This window comes from Leptodactylus fuscus, chromosome 2 (assembly GCF_031893055.1).
Source record: "Leptodactylus fuscus isolate aLepFus1 chromosome 2, aLepFus1.hap2, whole genome shotgun sequence".
Taxonomy (NCBI): domain Eukaryota; kingdom Metazoa; phylum Chordata; class Amphibia; order Anura; family Leptodactylidae; genus Leptodactylus; species Leptodactylus fuscus.
The window spans coordinates 260,105,852-260,126,076 of NC_134266.1; the positions used below are offsets into that span (position 1 = coordinate 260,105,852).

The following is a 20,225-nucleotide window of genomic DNA, read 5'->3' on the forward strand; positions in this document are numbered from 1 at the left end:
ATACCATAAGCACTTGATGCAAAATGCGAGCTGACACTTGGAAATAAGAGAAGTGATTAAAGAGCCAGAGAAAACATCGGAGCTATTACCTGCGAAGACTCGTACGCGATATTAATACAGTGAGATCTCGCTGCCGGTACGCCGCTCACGGCCTTCTTTTGATTTACCGAATCTTACAACATTGTCAACGACATAACCCAGATAACACAAAAATACATAAAATGGGATCGCAATCCTGGCCTTGTCCTGTACGCTCAAGTGTACGCGTGTTCTCAATGAGAAGACAGGAGTGAAAGTAGCCCTACGCTCCAACCGAAGGCTTATTAGAGCAAGCTCGCCATGTACATGGGGTTAAAGTCGATGCCCGACACCTCTGAGAATAACATACTTACCAACTTAGACGTTGGGAAATTGGGTACGTCTTATGAACCTACCCCTAGACCCAGCGCCGCACCTCCCATGAGGCGACCTGAAGCGAGCGCTTCAGGCGGCGCTATGCCAGGGCCCCGGGGGGGGGGCGGCATTTTTGATTATCTAAGCCAGTCCAGGACAAGCTGTCCTGGACTGGCTTAGCACCGAGCGGTGGTTTGGGGAGGCCACTGGAGCAGCGCTGATTCAGCGGCCTCCCCTCACGCTCAGGCAGAGAGCAGGTCTTCTCCGTGCCTGCGAACTGCCTGCGAACTGTGCTAAGCCCCGCCCACTTCGATCCGTCACGCTCCTTCGCTCCATCCCCCGAACTACAGAAAGCCGCCCCCCCCCCCCCCCCTGCCTACACCATCTTAACAGAGTGGGGTTGCTCAGTTTGGTCTTGAGTTTTGTAAACTATGTTCCTTACTCAAATTTTCTGAGACCGTTTACGTAATTTCGGCATACTCAAAATGGTAGGCCTCTATTTAACAGAATGATTGTGAATGTTGAAATCCATCTTTCTTAAAGGGATCCTATCATTAAAACTCAATTTTTTCGCACTAACACGTCAGAATAGCCTTAAGAAAGGCTATTCTTCTCCTACCTTTAGAGGTCTTCTCCGCACCGCCGTTCGGTATAAATCCCATTTTTCGTTGTTATGCAAATGAGTTCTCTCGCAGCAATACTGTGTAAGCGGCCATTTTTCTTGTGGCTGGCAGGCATGCATAGTTGGCTTTGCTTTAGGCCCGAGGCCTAGAAGTTTGAATCCAACCCTCGGAAAAAGACGTGTGAAGACCCCGTTCCTGAAGAAGATGGAGACGACGCTGGAGAGTTCTCTCGCAGAAGAGTGCTGTTTGAGAGCTGGGGCCCGCCCCAGTGCTGAAAGAGAACTCATTTGCATACCGGCGAAAAACAGGACTTTAACCGAACGGCAAGGCGGAGAAGATATCTAATGGTAGGAGAAGAATAGCCTTTCTTAAGGCTATTCCGTCGTGTTAGGGAGAAAACAAAAGGTTTTTAATGGTAGAATCCCTTTAAGGCTATTCCAACGTGTTAGTGAGAAAAAAATTGAGTTTTAATGATAGGATCCCTTTAATTCTTTTTTTCAATATGTGCCATTGAGGGAGAGTTGGGAGCCTACCATAGACACTGACATAGATAGTTGGTCAATCCTGCCAATATCGAACCAGACCTATATCAATAATGTTAAACTAAAACATGGATTACTCTAGGCTGATATCTCTGTTAGGGGTCCACTTGGGGATCTGAAAAATGGAAACCCAACCGCCTAAAAAGCGGCTACCCACGGACCCTATAGACTATAATGGGGTCTGATGGATTTCTGCCCAAAAAATGTGGAGTGAAAAGTACTGCATTTTTCAAGCAGATTGGGGAATGGAGTCCTTGAACAGTCACCGAGCGCAGATGTGAACCCAATCTTACTACGTTTTTTGAAACTTTTTCCCAACCAGACATTTTTTGACCATAGTGTTAAAAACAAGAGTAAGTGAAAGATTCCAGGAACCCAGAATTATATGTTTGAGGGTTTATCGCAATACAACAGAAGTAACCTACTAGTGACAAACATACAATCAAACAGCAATAATCGGAATCAATTAAGATTCCATTCAGCCTTTAATTGGATGTATGGATTGCTAGAAGTCCTCAAGCTATATTTATCTGCGAGATCTCCAACCATTCTCTTCCAGTGTGCCGATTAAAACAATGTTGATCCATTACAATTGAAAGCTATTGTGAGTGACCGTGAACTGATAATTACCCAGTAGTCTACAAGTAGATGATGATGAGTCGCCAAAATGTTGGCTCTGAGATATATCAAAATGCTGTAGACATTATGGAGTGCTAAATCTCCTGGCACTCCTCACAGTACAAGTGAAGGGAAAAAATTGGGTGTGATCCCATAACATAAAATTCAACATGGAAAATTTTAATATCAAATAAAGATTGCATTCGGCTTTTCACTGATATTATGGAACCCTAAATGTTCCCAAGTTGAATTTATCACAGAGATGCCCTATCATTCTATTCTAGGCTATTCTTAGGACTCCTAGGAACCTATCTATAAAACATAGTGTATGACACTGTCAGGGCTCCTAGGAACCTATCTATAATACATAGTGTATGACACTGTCAGGGCTCCTAGGAACCTATCTATAAAACATAGTGTAGAACACTGTCAGGGCTCCTAGAAACCTATCTATAAAACATAGTGTATAACACTGTCAGGACTCCTAGGAACCTATCTATAAAACATAGTGTAGGACACTGTCAGGACTCCTAGGAACCTATCTATAAAACATAGTGCATAACACTGTCAGGGCTCCTAGGAACCTATCTATATAACATAGTGTATATACTGTCAGGACTCCTAGGAACCTATCTATAAAACATAGTGTAGAACACTGTCAGGGCTCCTAGGAACCTATCTATAAAAGATAGTGTATAACGCTGTCAGGGCTCCGAGGAACCTATCTAGAAAACATAGTATATAATACTGTCAGGACTCCTAGGAACCTATCTATAAAACATAGTGTATAACACTGTCAGGGCTCCTAGGAACCTATCTATAAAACATAGTGTAGAACACTGTCAGGGCTCCTAGGAACCTATCTATAAAACATAGTGTATGACACTGTCAGGACTCCTAGGAACCTATCTATAAAACATAGTGTATGACACTGTCAGGACTCCTAGGAACCTATCTATAAAACATAGTGTAGAACACTGTCAGGGCTCCTATTAACTTATCTATAATACATAGTGTATAACACTGTCAGGGCTCCTAGGAACCTATCTATAAAACATACTGTAGAACACTGTCAGGGCTCCTAGGAACCTATCTATAAAACATAGTGTATAACACTGTCAGGGCTCCTAGGAACCTATCTATAAAACATAGTGTAGAACACTGTCAGTGCTCCTAGAACCCCAGGTGCATGTCCTTATCAAGAGAGCACCAAATGCCGTGAGAAGGCCCATAAGAAGTGAAGAAAGATGAGTATGAACACATGAAATACAAAAAGTTGAGCTGAAATGTTAGTGTTATCGAGACCTAATACTGCAGCTCGGCTATAATGACAAATAACCAACTACTGAGCAGTCAATACTCTTCCTTCCAGCACCTCGCCCACTCCTTCACCGCTATATATTACTCAATGAATTATTGATGCCGAGCTGCCGTTCCTATTCAACAAGCTATCTAGTCTACTCTACTTAATATCCTAAGTTATCCATTTTTCCGATGAACCATCCTATGGGAGCCCAATGTATTCACCTACTTATTAATGCTTCACTTTTCATTTCAGCCCTATTAAGGTCAAGATGATAAAATTTCGGAGGGGGAAGGTACGAGAGAAAAAAATTCCAACGTAATAGACTTTAGTTAATCAGTTTTATGATTAATATCTCACCCAAATAATAATCAGCCTCGGGGGCAGCTTTTATCAACAATGGTAAACTAGAGGTCGACTAATAGGAGATGAATTGCACCACCAGTTATTAGTGAAGCCGCGGGTATTTATCATATAGACTGCTCATTGTATTAAGCACCAGTCCGGTTATTTGCTGCAAATGGCCGTCCATAAATAATAGGGAGCAGTTTGCTTATCTCAGGGATTTAATTGAACTCCAGTCCCAGTTGTGCTATGGGGAAATGGAAACTCTGCATAAAATCGTAGAGATAAACAGATTGAGGCGAAGGAGACTGGACGCGTCCTGCCGCGCTTTTGTGCTTATGATTTATGGTGTTGTAACAACCTTTTAGGATGGAATCACTTTGGCACAAAGGGGACGAGGTACGTACGGTATGTTTACGGCTATATAGGATCGTTTTAGAGTGGTGAGACTTTTACAGGGTTACACTAAAACTTTGTGGCCACTAAAGAAAAGTTATCCAATGCAACCCATGGAAAACCTCACAAAATCATGGGCACACTTCCCAAATTTAATTCGGTCCGAATCCAAAAAGTTGTTTATTATACACTGTCTACCAATAAGTATTTGGACACCCAGTAATGTTTGGCAGAGGTGGAGTTATGGTCTAGGGGTGTTTCTCCTGGTATTGACTGGGACCCTTGGTCCTAATGCATGGTAAACTCAACGCCGACGCCTATTGCACTGTTTTAGATAACGATGTGCTTCCTATATTATGGCGGTTCTATGGTTCGGACCAATGTTACTTCCAGTGCATGCAGAAATACTAATGCGTCACCCTACTGACTGAGCCACAGGTACTTCTAGACACAGCGCATGCAGACATACTAATGCGTCACCCTACTGATTGAGACACAGGTACTTCTAGACACAGTGCATGCAGACATACTAATGCGTCACCCTACTGACTGAGCCACAGGTATTTCTAGACACAGTGCATGCAGACATACTAATGCGTCACCCTACTGACTGAGCCACAGGTACTTCTAGACAGAGTGCATGCAGACATACTAATGCATCACCCTACTGACTGAGCCACAGGTACTTCTAGACACAGTGCATGCAGACATACTAATGCGTCACCCTACTGATTGAGCCACAGGTACTTCTAGACAGAGTGCATGCAGACATACTAATGCATCACCCTACTGACTGAGCCACAGGTACTTCTAGACACAGTGCATGCAGACATACTAATGCGTCACCCTACTGACTGAGCCACAGGTACTTCTAGACACAGTTCATGCAGACATACTAATGCGTCACCCTACTGACTGAGCCACAGGTAGTTCTAGACACAGCACATGCAGACATACTAATGCATCACCCTACTGACTGAGCCACAGGTACTTCTAGACACAGTGCATGCAGACATACTAATGCATCACCCTACTGAATGAGCCACAGGTAGTTCTAGACACAGCGCATGCAGACATACTAATGCGTCACCCTACTGACTGAGCCACAGGTACTTCTAGTAGTCCTAGAAGTACCTGTGGCTCAGTCAGTAGGGTGACGCAATGTTACTTCCAGGAAGACAACGCCAGCTATCATGTAACGAGGTCTACCATGGATTGGTACAGTGACTATTGGGTTAACCAACTGGACTGGCCGGCCCAGAGCCCAGACTAGAACCCTATCGAGCACCTCTGGGACGAGTTGGATCGCCGAACTAAGGGGTGCAGCCAAAATTGGTGAAAGAACTTACCTGTCTTCTCCAAGCCAAATTGAATAAAATACCACTAGCTCATGACCACTCGTCATACCAAGATTTGTGAAAAACATGCCCCGGAGGGTTGAGGCTATAATTGCCGCTGGGACCACAGGTGTCCAAATACTTATTGGTAGACAGAGTACTATGGGGGTCTCTCAAGTTTTTTTAGAAAGCAACTCAAATCTGGACATGTCAGGCCAAGAGGACAAGTATACCATGGAGTATGGCAGTAGAATCAGACTACACCATTGGATTGTAGTCTGTTACCACAGAGACACATAAGCACAAAATTACAGGAAAGTTTATTTGCACTTTACTTGCATCAGTAGTAAAAATAAGAGCGAAGAAAGTTTCGGGACATAAACTCGTCAGCTTAGAATCCTGATGTTATTTGTTCTCTTGATGACATTTGCACAGATCCTACACCATAGATCACTACTAAGAAATCTCATGTCTGGAACCTTAGGTTTTCCTTTAAGCTTGATGTTTGCAATTTTTTTTTAAACGTTTTTCTAAACAAAACCTACCGAGCTCCGAGAACAAACATCTGACAAACACCGGCATTTATATGTCATCCAAGCGGTGCATGAATCCATCAGTATATTATAAACTAATAAATGTCAGCGCGCTGTAATTATCTGCAGTCTGGTTAGTCATCCTATAAACTACTTATGACATTTTAAAAGGACAGTCATGCCTTGAGACAAATCATATGAAAACATATGTTGTGCAGATGGAACCGCATGGGAATACGACTGTATACGTGCACGACTATATTACACCATACCATACACAATAGCACACTATGGGCTTACAATACTGTGCTATACTATACTACACTAAACTATGTTACAGGTATACTACACTATTCTCTACTATCTATACTTCACTACTGTACATTATACAACATTACTGTATATTATACTACTGTATACTACACTACTGTACATTATACTACTGTATACTACACTACTGTACATTATACAGCACTACTGTACATTATACTACTGTATACTACACTACTGTACATTATACAACACTACTGTATATTATACTACTGTATACTACACTACTGTACATTACACAGCACTACTGTACATTATACTACTGTATACTACACAACTGTACATTATACTACTGTATACTACACTACAACTGTACATTATACTACTGTATACTACACTACAACTGTACATTATACTACTGTATACTACACTAATGTACATTATACTACTGTATACTACACTAGACTATTCTAATTATACATTATGATATACTATGCTAATTATATTACACTACATTACAGCATATTATACTATCCAGGGATGTAGCTATAGGGGGTGCAGAGGTAGCAATCGCTACAGGGCCATGGCCCAAAGACCTTTCTACGACATAAGAAGACACCAATAATATTTTATATATCACATGATAAGATGCATATTTTGCATTCGGGCCCTAATACACACGTAACACTATATAATATATATAGTGTTAGGCCATAAATATCCGATTGGCAGTTGGCCAATAATGGAGACTTATGGAGACTACTATTAATGGGTGTGCCTGGGCTCTGTACTATCCAGTACATGGAGAAGACTCTAGCCCTTTATAGCGGGTGGCAATATTAGTGATGGCAACTGCTGTGGGCGGAAGGGACCCATGTCTCACAATCTATGCATTGTAATTCTTACCCCTTGCTTTGTTTATTGAGATTTATTGGACACACCATTGTTGGAATTGTTGCTGATGATATTATTATTATTATTATTATTATTATTATTATTATTATTATTATTATTATTATTACTATTATTATTTACTTTTTATATTTATTTATTCTTTTATTTTATTTTTTTATTCTCTACCCCCAAAAAATCAAGAGACAATACAATATTTCTACAATTTTTTGCCCTTCTATATCCTGCTTTTTTTTCACAATGGAGCAATTCTTTCACGCACTCCGTGGCCCCATGGCTAGTCCGTCCTCCCCCGTTGCTGTCCCCTTAAATCAGTAAACCCAATACATTATACAGTTCAATTATCACCCCCTCCTGACCTCAAGAATCCAGCTGCAATAATATTTTGTTAGTAAAAATAGGATAACGGACCCAACAAAAACAACAGAATTCCCCCCGGCACCAAATCTCACAGAAGGAAAATCAAGATATCTCCTAGCGTTGTACATTTCATTCTATGAAGAAATAATTATCTGAGAATATGACATTTATTCCACTGTTCTCTTATCAAGATATTGCCGAAAAAGTAATTACAAAGAAGCTCAGCCTCCCGAAAATTATTTAGCAGGATTTGCATAGAAAAGCACACAAAGACGACGGCGGAGCAAAGATTACGATATTTACAGCAAACAGGAGGCGGCTGTAAATTGTATTCATCTGTCTTATTGTTCATTCATTTAGTGAATTGTAGCATTCGCCGGGAGGAAATGTGTCCTTTACCAGCAAGTGCGAGACATAGAAATCATCCAATGGAGCAATATACTCTTCACTGTCATGCCACCTGCCCAAAACAATACTTGGCGATGTTCTTTAGTCCATGACTTAGCTGTAGAAACAAAAAAAAATTTCCCCTATAAAATCGCTATGCCCTTTGGGGAGGCCATTCCAAAGAAAAAGATGTGGAAGATAAGGAACAATACCATAATATAGTAATAGCCATTATAATCATTTGCATTTATATTGCATCTCTATTCTAAGATCTCCCCGCGCTCCCAATCACATTACACCTTAAGCACATCTTGAAAAGGAGCTCATTTTGTAGACAGCTTGGGACGATTTTTTTTCAAGGATCCGAGCGAAAGAAAAAAATATTTATATAAATCTGGATTATAGCAGAGTGTTCGGGAACAGGAGGAGGAGAGGGGACGCGTTAGGTCATTAAATAGGGTTTTAGTCTATAGGAAAGTCATATCGGTAGAGGTTTGTCTAATAGAATGGATGTACAAAGGTGTCCAGCGTTAAAGGGATTGTCCGGGCTAAAATGTTATTTTTAGGGTTGAGCGATCTTTTTTAGGTGGGATCGAGATCGGTGATTATTTCCCACAATGCTTTGCTACTGGCCAAGCATTGTGGGAAAAGCTAACAATGTTAGCCTTCATTCTGAGCGGAGTGTTTACTCAGTGTGAAGGCTCCGCTGCGGTTCCATAGGAATGAATGGAAACAGCCGTCACACAGCCTTAACCCCCCTGCGCGCCGGCTGCGTCCATTCATTCTAATGGGAGACTAGCTAACATCTCTAGTAGCTACTTACCTGCAGAGATGGCTGCTCCGGTGCCCGCTGTTCTCATTCTTCTTCGCCTCGCTGGCCCCGCCTCCCAGGTTAGTGTATAAAGAGCTAGGAAGAAGGCGGGGCTTGCGACTTAGGAGAGTGTGGGAGGGTACAGGGCGGGGAGACATGATGTTTCCCCTCCCAGTACCCGCCCACACTCTCCTAACCTGGGAGGCAGGGGGAGCGAGGCGAAGAAGAACGAGAACACCGGGCACTGGACCAGCCATCTCTGCAGGTAAGTGGACACCAGGGGGGACTAAGTAGCCAGAGGATTAATAAAAAAAATCCTCTGGCTACTTAGTGATTAAAAAAATTTCACTACACAGCGTGGATTCTAACAATTAAAGCATTCAATTGTTAGATTCCATGCTGTATAGTGAATAGGATTGTTTTTAAAATCCGATCTCCGATTAGTAAAATAAATCCCATTGACTTGCATTGGGATCGGAATTGGGATCGAGATCGGGTTCGAATGAAAAATGATTGGAAATCGGATTTTAAAATCGATCCTGAAAAGTCAAGATGGGCTCAACCCTAGTTATTTTTTTAATGAGGCCAGGAAGAGTAAAACATTTTATAAAACACACTCACCTGTCCCCGGTGCTCCGGTGCCTCACAGTGAGGTCTGGTTCTGCAGTTCCGTTGTTGTCTCCCGGCAGAAGTCCCCGCTGAGACCCTAAGGCTGAGGGCAGCATGATGAGACCTGAGGTTGTCACAACCTGTGATGCCTCCAGATCCCTTCCTGTGGCCACTAAAGTCGCCAATTGGCTTCTGTGGTTACATGATCATGGGCGAAGGGACCTGGGCCGTCACAGAGCAAGGAATTTAATGTAAAGAAGACCTCCAAGTACTGGACTGTGCTGGGAGGACACCAAAGCACAGGTTAGTATGTTGTTGTTTTTTTTTACCTCTCCAAGCCTAATTAAAAAATAATATCTGAACAACCTCTTTAACTTAGCTCAAATTTGGTTAAGGACCCCAATTTTTCATGAAGCCAATTCTATACAAAATTATGACGTGCAAAACCCTTGATAGGCTGTAATTTACAGCGCAACCACTGAAATATCACTTTGCACCACTATATTGTAAAATAGTATTGTCTTGAAAAGCTAATCATCCCATGACACACATATCTGGATATGTCCAGTGAAATGGAAAAGTGATATCTGTACATCACATTTTAAGATTCAGTTGGTGGTATATATTGGGATTTTTTTCCCTATGTATATGTATACCTCAAGTGGAAGCCTCCTAATTATGTAGAAGGGCACTGGAGCCCAGAAGTCAAATCTTTGATTTGACTCCTGCTCTGTCCACTCTGCTCACAGTGGCTCCCACACAGTATTATATGCCCAGCAGTGGCCCCACACAATATTATATACCGAGCACTGGCCTCCACACAGTATTATATACTGCATCCAGCAGTGGTCCCCACACAGTATTATATGCCCAGCAGTGGTCCCCACACAGTATTATATACCCAGCAGTGGCCTCCACACAGTATTATATGCCCAGCAGTGGTCCCCACACAGTATTATATGCCCAGCAGTGGCCTCCACACAGTATTATATGCCCAGCAGTGGCCTCCACACAGTATTATATGCCCAGCAGTGGCCTCCACACAGTATTATATGCCCAGCAGTGGTCCCCACACAGTATTATACGCCCAGCAGTGGCCTCCACACAGTATTATATGCCCAGCAGTGGCCTCCACACAGTATTATATGCCCAGCAGTGGCCTCCACACAGTATTATATGCCCAGCAGTGGCCCCCACACAGTATTATATACCCAGCAGTCGCCCCCACACAGTATTATATGCCCAGCAGTGGCCACCACTAATATTATATGCCCAGCAGTGGCCCCCACACAGTATTATATACCCAGCAGTCGCCCCCACACAGTATTATATGCCCAGCAGTGGCCACCACTAATATTATATGCCCAGCAGTCGCTTCCACACAATATTATATGCTCCTAACAGCCTCCCTCTGCACCGGTGATATTATTATACTCTGGGGTCTCCTCAGACCCCAGAGTATAATAATCAGAGGCCCAGGGAAGGTGAATAAAAATAACAAACACTAATACTCACCCTGCCTCACCTTTCCTGGAGATCCTGGCTCATTCAGGCTGTCGTCACCATCTTTGGTCATCTTCAGATTCCACTAAGGCCTGTAATTGGTCCTCAGCGATTACGTGAGGGGCGTACTGACGTCATTATGCCATTGCACCCCAGGGAACTAGGCTTTCCTCGACTACTATCATAGTAGTCTAGGGCCCCAGCCATCTCCAGATGGCTGCGGGCCCCGTATCCTACCGGGCCTGGTTGCGGTCACACCACCTGCGACCACAGTCGTTACACCACTGTCTGCTTCAAGGACATAGTATCTGTATATCCACAAATACTGGCTGGTGACGGCATATACAGCTTCAGTTATATGACTTTATTTATGAAAAGATGGCTGGAGCATTGCACCAAACAAGCCCTCTGACCTCTTGTCTGCCCCTCATAGATTGTAAGCTCTCACGAGCAGGGCCCGCACTCCTCTTGTCAACTCTTGTCGTGTCGCATTGCAAAGTCAAATATTGTTCATGTACCGTCTGATTTGTAATGTATTACACAGTACTATGCGATATAAATAAAACATATATTATTATTATTATTATTATTATTATTATTATTATTATTATGTAATTTTTTTTGTTAATAACTGTCTAAAATGGCACCAGATTTAGACACTTTGAAAAATTCCATAAAAAAAGCACCAGTGGTGCAATACCTGACATAGCCTATGAACAAGGGTGGCGCTGTTTCCATAAAAAAATGCAGATCACTCATTGAAAGCCTCAGGACAGATACTTTATCCTATCAGAACATCTTGGGAGTAGAAGAGACTTTGTGGCGTTGTATTCACCCAGCTTTACCAAACAGTCATGCCCATAGTTTGGATAGACATATTGTATAACTATGATTTGATATCAAATAGAAAACCAGTCAAATAAAACATAATATGAATTACAGATAGAGCGTGACAATGCTTAATTTAATCCTCTGTGTATGACGCCTGCGATTCACACTGAATTTATATGAGTTTTGCAATAACCTCATTTGACGTTAGATTTCGCAGCGTATATCTCACAGTGTGCTTCATGTTAGATTCCTCTCTGCACATTTTCTTAAGAAATCCAATAGTTCACAATAAAAATACAATATTGAAACATGCTAGCAAAACCCTTGACAAGTTGTGATGCACGACACAACTACTAGGGGGCGACATAGAGTTACATAACTCCCAATAGAGTATTGCAATATCATGTGATTTTATCCAAAGCTGGTCATCACTTGCTACTCGTCTTGGCACAGGTCAAAGCCAAGAAGAAATGTAAGGAGGGACAGATCTATACAAACTGGGCATACTTGACACAAGATGGACGTAAATGGGTTGTCTAGCCTCAAATGCATATTTCATACTGAAGACTTAGGTTATCAGTATGGGATCTGTCAGGGTACGACACTTTGTTCCCACACAGATTAGTTGATCAGTTGAAGCAGTAGTAGTGGACAAAGAGTGGAAACAACTAATCCAAGTAATAGGATCTTAGCTGCAGTTCCACAGTGCCACCACTATACAGTAGGTGGAGCTGCAGCTCTGCACTTATTGCTTGGCTGCTTTTGTTCCCTGTCTATTGCTGTAGCCTTTGGTCAGATTGGCAAATCTGTGCGGGAACCAGTTGTTGATCCTTTGGATAGGTCATCTAATGCATTAGGGGCCAGATTGTCCCTTTAAAGACGTCCTCCCATCTTAGAAACAAAGATAGGAAATAAGTCGCAGATTGGTAGAGACTCAACCACTTGGACCTTCACCAAATGCAAAAGCTTTGCACCCTGGATGGGGTGCGGACCAATAGAGGGCAGTAAGGGACAAAATATGAATTTTCACTATGTTACTAGCGTCCCCTACCTAAGGGGTTAATTCTGATAAGAGTACACTCCCTTTAAAGACTTGCAAAAGGAGAATATTACGCACTAGCAACACATTTTTTTTTTCATAATACCCTGAAATACCTCCATTTTGCTCTAGTGCAAAGATACAATGCACATAAATTATTGGCTTTAATTGTAATTTTGCCTCCATTGTCACCGCCTAATAAAGTGCCTGTGAGATCTGACGACAGTATTATACGGTTATATCGGGACCAACTCTGGTTTTGAATATCTGATAATCTTCTATAAGATGATTGGGAAGTGTTTTTTAGTTTGGTTTGTGCAAAAAAAAAAAAAAAAAATTTCATCAATTTTTTATTCTCTTTTTTCACGTGCTTACAAAAATTACAAAAAGTGGGTATGAAGCATTAAAGTGGGCATTGGACGCCTCTTCATTTTTAGTTACCATTTCCTGTGACTCTAGGTGTTACTGATGGACCCCAGCACCAGATTTCAACCAAAGCAAAATGGCAGGCGAGAGGGATATAATAATTTTTTTTGTCTATTTCATTAACAAAATGAGACCTTGAAAAATGCCCCTCGACTACAATTCTTTTAGTGAGAATTTTTCTTTCCCCATGTTTGCTGGATGGACAGGCTCTTCCTTGAGTGACGTCTCTTCAGACCCCAGAGTATAACAGGTGGAGGCCCAAGAGAGGACTCAGCCAATCAGGAAGCTTCAAAGCAGCAATAGAAACCCTGAAAGCAAAAGCCTGCAGAACCTTCTACGCCATCAGAAGACAACTGTACCACCTCAAACCACCGGTGAGGGTCTGGCTGAAGATATTTGACGCAGTCATCTCCCCGATCCTTCTCTATGGCAGCGAGGTTTGGGGCCCAGCCACCTACCCAGACCAGTCAAAGTGGAATTCCAGCCCAACAGAGAATTTCCACCTGGAGGTCTGCAAGTACCTGCTCCATGTCCATCGCAGCACCTCCAACATGGCCTGCAGGGCAGAGCTAGGCAGACTCCCCCTATGGCTCACCATGCACAAAAGGGCGTGATCATTCTGGACACACATACAGGGTAGCAGCCCTGGCTTTTACCACCACCAATCCTGGATGAACCACAGAGCCTTGAGAAAACCTGATGCACCCCAACCAAGCATCAGCCATCTGCCAAGCCAAAACCCCCAACATGCCCTGAACAAGGCTCAAATAAAAGGAGTCATTGAGAGAGACAAAGAGCGGTACATTGAGAAATGGAGAAGCGCAATAAATAACTCCAAGAAACTCACCGGGTACCAGTCATTGCAAAGGGACTACACCATGGCCACCTACCTGGAGAGAATACGCCACCCCAAACACAGACAGACCCTGAGCCGGTACAGACTGAGCGCCCACAACCTGGAGATGGAGACGGGGCGATACAGGCAGATGTACAAGCCACGAGAGAACAGACTGTGCCAGCACTGTGACCAGGGGGCCCTAGAAGACGAGACCCACTTCCTGCTACACTGCACCAAATACTCAGCTGTGAGGGCCGTCTACTACCAAAGACTCTCTGCCCACATCCCAGACTTCATATCTGCAGACGAGAAGAGGAAACTCTACATCCTACTGGGAGAAGAAGAGGCCACTGTGGAGATCGCTGCCCAATACGTGTCCAGCTGTCACCAAATAAGAGGAAGATGAGACTCCACGAACTGTTATACCCCAAATCACCCACCCCACCTCTCCATATAGCGGTCACCAACTAAGAGGAAGATGAGACCTGGGCTTGCCCTGGGCCTCTTCTTATTATACTCTAGAGCCTGATGAGACCTGGGTCTCCTGTGGTCCTCTTCTTATTGTACTCTACAGTCTGATGAGACCTGGGCCTCCCCTGGGCCTCTTCTTATTATAGTCTAGGGTCTGATGAGACCTTGGTCTTCCCTGGGCCTCTACTTATTATACTCTAGGTTCTGATGAGACCTGAGTCTCCCCTGGGTCTCTTCTTATTATACTCTACGGTCTGATGAGACCTGGGCCTCTACTTATTATACTCTAGGTTCTGATGAGACCTGAGTCTCCCCTGGGCCTCTTCTTATTATACTCTAGGGACTGATGAAACCTGGGTCTCCACTGGGCCACTGCTTATTACATTCTAGGGTCTGATGAGACCTTGGCCTCCCCTGGGCCTCTTCTTATTATACTCTAGGGTCTGATGAGACCTGAGTCTCCCCTGGGCCTCTTCTTATTATACTCTACGGTCTGATGAGACCTGGGCCTCCACTGGGCCACTGCTTATTACATTCTAGGGTCTGATGAGACCTTGGCCTCCCCTGGGCCTCTTCTTATTATACTCAAGGGTCTAATGAGACCTGGGCCTCTTCTTATTATACTCTAGGCTCTGATGAGACCTTGGCCTCCCCTGGGCCTCTTCTTATTATACTCTAGGCTCTGATGAGACCTTGGCCTCCCCTGGGCCTCTTCTTATTATACTCTAGGTTCTGATGAGACCTTGGCCTCCCCTGGGCCTCTTCTTAATTATACTCTAGGGTCTTATGAGACCTTGGCCTCCCCTGGGCTTCTGCTTATTGTAGTCTGAGGCCTGATGATACTCCAGATATAATAGTGGTTCTTGGGTGGAGAACCACTAAAAAATTGTGTTCGTCCAAACCCAAAATTTTTCAAAAATTTGTAACAAACCTGTCTCGTTACAAACCCAATTCATCCCCAGTTTTAAATGTCAGTTGAAGAGTCCTACACAACCTCTGCACCCCCTATATTAACGGTTTGCCCCTGACTACAGGAAAACTTACTTGACAAACTCAGTCCCGCTACATCTACAAAGATACTGTATCTATACAGATGGAAGCGGAAGTCATTGTTGACAGCTATTACAAGGCTATGCTGTCAGCTTGTCTTCGCACCTAGTCATACACTTTCACCACATTACATGTGACATTTAATTTCAGACTAAGAATATCAGGATTTCACCCTGTTAATAACAAGTAATAAGAGTGATAACTCGGGCGCCTTTTTTCCGACTTTTTGTGACTACTCAGTGTTTGCTCTCCGCTGAGATTTTCCATAATTGCTAAATTAAATCCTAACATGTGTTCCAAGCAGTTATAGGACTTGGAGTCAACCCACACAGGGCTGTGCAAAGTGAGATCTGACAGCCGAACTGAACTGTATTTCACTCCACAAATTGTGATGTGTCAGATGTATTTATAGTACGTTTTCAATCATCGGTGTATTACCTCTGGGTAAGGGAATAAGAAATGAATGACGCCCAAACTTATGCTCTAAGGCCTAGTAGAAATCAAGGCTAACATCCTTTTACTTACACCCAAATGTTATATTTGGCGTGGGGCCGGCGGGCTGGAATTAATTAACCGCCGGCTAAATAGAATCGCACTGTATTACATGACTAATAATTGTAGAGGAAATTCATTTTATCTTATAAAATTCTGCATAAGGAAAATACTAATAAAAACACAAGGAATGCAAACAGTACAACGAGTCTTAAAGGTATCTCTTTAAAGGGATATTCTCATCTTCCAATCATGTTTAACGTTGCAACTTAAAGGAATGGGTCACTGCAGATCGGTGGGTTAGGGTCACCTAAGTCAAATAGTGTTTTCTCCTTGTGAATCGCTGTCTCTCTAACCGTTATATCTCTGTTTTTGTCAACATGCAAATAAGCTACTTGGGTGTTGCCATTGCACCAAAGAGGTAATAAGCAACGCCCTCATTGCTGCAAAAAGTTAATTTGCATATTGCCAAAAACAGCGATTGACAAGGGAAATATTTAAGACTCCATGCACAATAACATGTGCTAAGTCAGTGTTAAAGATGGGCGAATCAGCTTGTAATGATCTGGGTCTATCTCAAGTGTCTATCTCAAGTACTCCAAATTTTTTGGTTAATTTCATGTTGATGTAACTTCGGCTGTGCTTGCATGAGATAGCTAAAAATTTGATATATATGTTCCAAGGAGCCCTGACAGTGCTATACACTATGTTTTATAGATAGATTTCTAGGAGCCCTGACATGTTCTACACGATGTTTTATAGACAGGTTCCTAGGAGCCCAGACAGTGTTCTACACCATGTTTTATAGATAGATTTCTAGGAGCCCTGACAGTGCTATACACTATGTTTTATAGATAGATTCCTAGGAGTCCTAACAGTGTTCTACCCTATGTTTTATAGATAGGTTCCTAGGAGCCCTGACAGTGTCATACACTATGTTTTATAGATAGATTCCTAGGAGTCCTGACATTGCTATACACTATGTATTATAGATAGGTTCCTAGGAGCCCTGACAGTGTTATACACTATGTTTTATAGATAGATTTCTAGGAGTCCTGACAGTGTTATACACTATGTTTTATAGATAGGGTCCTAGGAGCCCTCACAGTATTCTACACTATGTTTTATAGATAGGTTCCTAGGAGCCCTGACAGTGTTATACACTATGTTTTATAGATAGGTTCCTAGGAGCCCTGACAGTGTTATACACTATGTTTTATAGATAGGGTCCTAGTAGCCCTGACAGTGTTATACACTATGTTTTATAGATAGGTTCCTAGGAGCCCTGACAGTGTCATATACTATGTTTTATAGATAGGTTCCTAGGAGCCCTGACAGTGTTATACACTATGTTTTATAGATAGGGTCCTAGTAGCCCTGACAGTGTTATACACTATGTTTTATAGATAGATTTCTAGGAGCCCTGACAGTGCTATACACTATGTTTTATAGATAGATTTCTACGAGCCCTGACAGTGTTCTACACTATGTTTTATAGATAGGTTCCTAGGAGCCCTGACAGTATTCTACACTATGTTTTATAGATAGGTTCCTAGGAGCCCTGACAGTGTTCTACACTATGTATTATAGATAGGTTCCTAGGAGCCCTGACAGTGTTCTACACTATGTTTTATAGATAGGTTCCTAGGAGCCCTGACAGTGTCATACACTATGTTTTATAGATAGGTTCCTAGGAGCCCTGACAGTGTCATACACTATGTTTTATAGATAGGTTCCTAGGAGTCCTGACAGTGTTCTACACTATGTTTTATAGATAGGTTCCTAGGAGCCCTGACAGTGTTATACACTATGTTTTATAGATCGGTTCCTAGGAGCCCTGACAATATTCTACACTATGTTTTTGCGGCCGCAAAATTATGGGCACAAAATAACGTGGCGTATACGCTCGTAACTCCCATTGAAATCAGTGAGATCTTTTTGAGCACTCAAACTCTGACACGCCGTATACGTGCCAGATCACGCTACATGTTACATCGTGTGAACGCACCCTTACTGAAACCAGAAGTGGAAGGGAGAGGAGACAGAAGAGTGGGTGAAACCCTTAGATGAGAAAACCCCTTTAACATATTTATACATAGTTGCCACCTGCCAATGTTGCAATGAAGCAGCATCCCCATCACGTCAGCATAGGGCTCTTAGATCTGTGATCTGGTAACCAAAGAAACCTTTTTTGGTGCCAACGACTCTATTGGGATATGACAACACCACTCTGTATTGTAAGCTTATGTCATACACCATACTCTGGTATAAATAATGGACCAATTGTGATATATTACAAATCTGTAGCCCCACTAATGTTGTTAGACCATTGTTAGCTCCCCCTGTCATCACCTCCCCTATTCTGCTAACAGGACTCATTAACATAAGAGCCACCTAGTCTTTAAACTATTTCACACTTGTATATAGAAGAACCTCGGATTTCTATTTCAATACACAGAACTAGAACTTGAGCAAGTGGCAGCCAGCCATGAAATACATCTGATTTAGCTAACAAATGATGTTTCTGCCACTGGAATGAAATAGACTTATCCATTCATTATACCGATTCTTTACAATCTCTGTCATTTTGCAGCAGTCATGTGCTTATCTATCCATACGGTGAGCTGGCTCAGGTTTTTACAGGGCTCTTGTATATGTATGTGGCTGTACGTCTTGCCGGCTCAGCTGCAGATCCTACATCATAAAGACTTCCAGTTTCTTTATGTTTTGTTAGATTTGTTGGAACCGATTAGTGTTGGCCAAAACTGTTGAGATTCACAAGGATCATCCAGCAGATTGGTTTCGGACTGAATATGTTCGGGCTGAACCATAGCTGCTGTTATTGTATCCTGGGATCTCTTCAGCCTTATGTCTCTAAGGGCTCGTTCACATCTGCCCCCGGGGTCTCCGTTTGCAGGTTTCCATTTCCTGCTCGAAACTGGGCAGGAGAAGGAAACCTGCAGTCATTTTTCATACCCATTCATTTGAATGGGTTTCTGTCTTCTAAGATCGGGCAGAGATATGAATCCAGAGTAACTTATATAGTGCCAAGTAGGGGTTAAATATTGGGAAGGACCAGGGATTAAAGAGGATCACCACGCTCAGCCGAAATGGATAAGCTTTATTTCATTTTGAGGAACACACTACGCGTTTCGGGCACAGCGCCCTTTTTCAAGTGTTTAGGCTGTATTACACAAAGATAAAATATAAAACATAAAACACAAAAATCAAATGCATCCAAATATATATCCCCATTTAGCCAATAACATGTGGTATATTCTTGTCCAAGGTCTAGTGGACGAGTTAGTTGGTGAGTGCTAGATCTTTGTTCTTTGTTCTTTGTCTTTACCTTAAGTAGGGGTTAAAGACATTGTCATCCTGCTACATCAATGGGACCCATGCAATGGCATAACTAGGAATAGCTGTGCCCCAAGGCGAACATTTGACATGGAAGCTCCCCTTCCTGATCGACCCCCCCCTTCCCAACCCTGCACAAAACCACATTCCTGCACTCAGTATTATGCACCATAGTGGCCCCTGCACACAGTATTATGTCCCATAGTGGCCCCTGCACACAGTATTATGTCCCATAGTGGCCCCTGCACACAGTATTATGTCCCATAGTGGCCCCTGCACACAGTATTATGCACCATAGTGGCCCCTGCACACAGTATTATGTCCCATAGTGGCCCCTGCACACAGTATTATGTCCCATAGTGGCCCCTGCACACAGTATTATGTCCCATAGTGGCCCCTGCACACAGTATTATGCACCATAGTGGCCCCTGCACACAGTATTATGTCCCATAGTGGCCCCTGCACACAGTATTATGCACCATAGTGGCCCCTGCACACAGTATTATGTCCCATAGTGGCCCCTGCACACAGTATTATGTCCCATAGTGGCCCCTGCACACAGTATTATGCCCCATAGTGGCCCCCTGCACTCAGTATAATCCCCCATAGTGGCCCCTGCACACAGTATTATGTCCCATAGTGGCCCCTGCACACAGTATGATGTCCCATAGTGGCCCCTGCACACAGTATTATGCCTCATAGTGGTCCCTGCACACAGTATTATGTCCCATAGTGGCCCCTGCACACAGTATTATGCCCCATAGTGGCCCCCTGCACTC

The 20,225-nt window shown here is 42.9% G+C and overlaps 1 protein-coding gene across 2 annotated transcripts in view; it reads right to left on the bottom strand.

The window, feature by feature from the left end:
• CNTN5 (contactin 5) overlaps positions 1-20,225 on the bottom strand; it is a 1,103,706-nt gene that overhangs the window by 564,989 nt on the left and 518,492 nt on the right. The window lies entirely within an intron of this gene.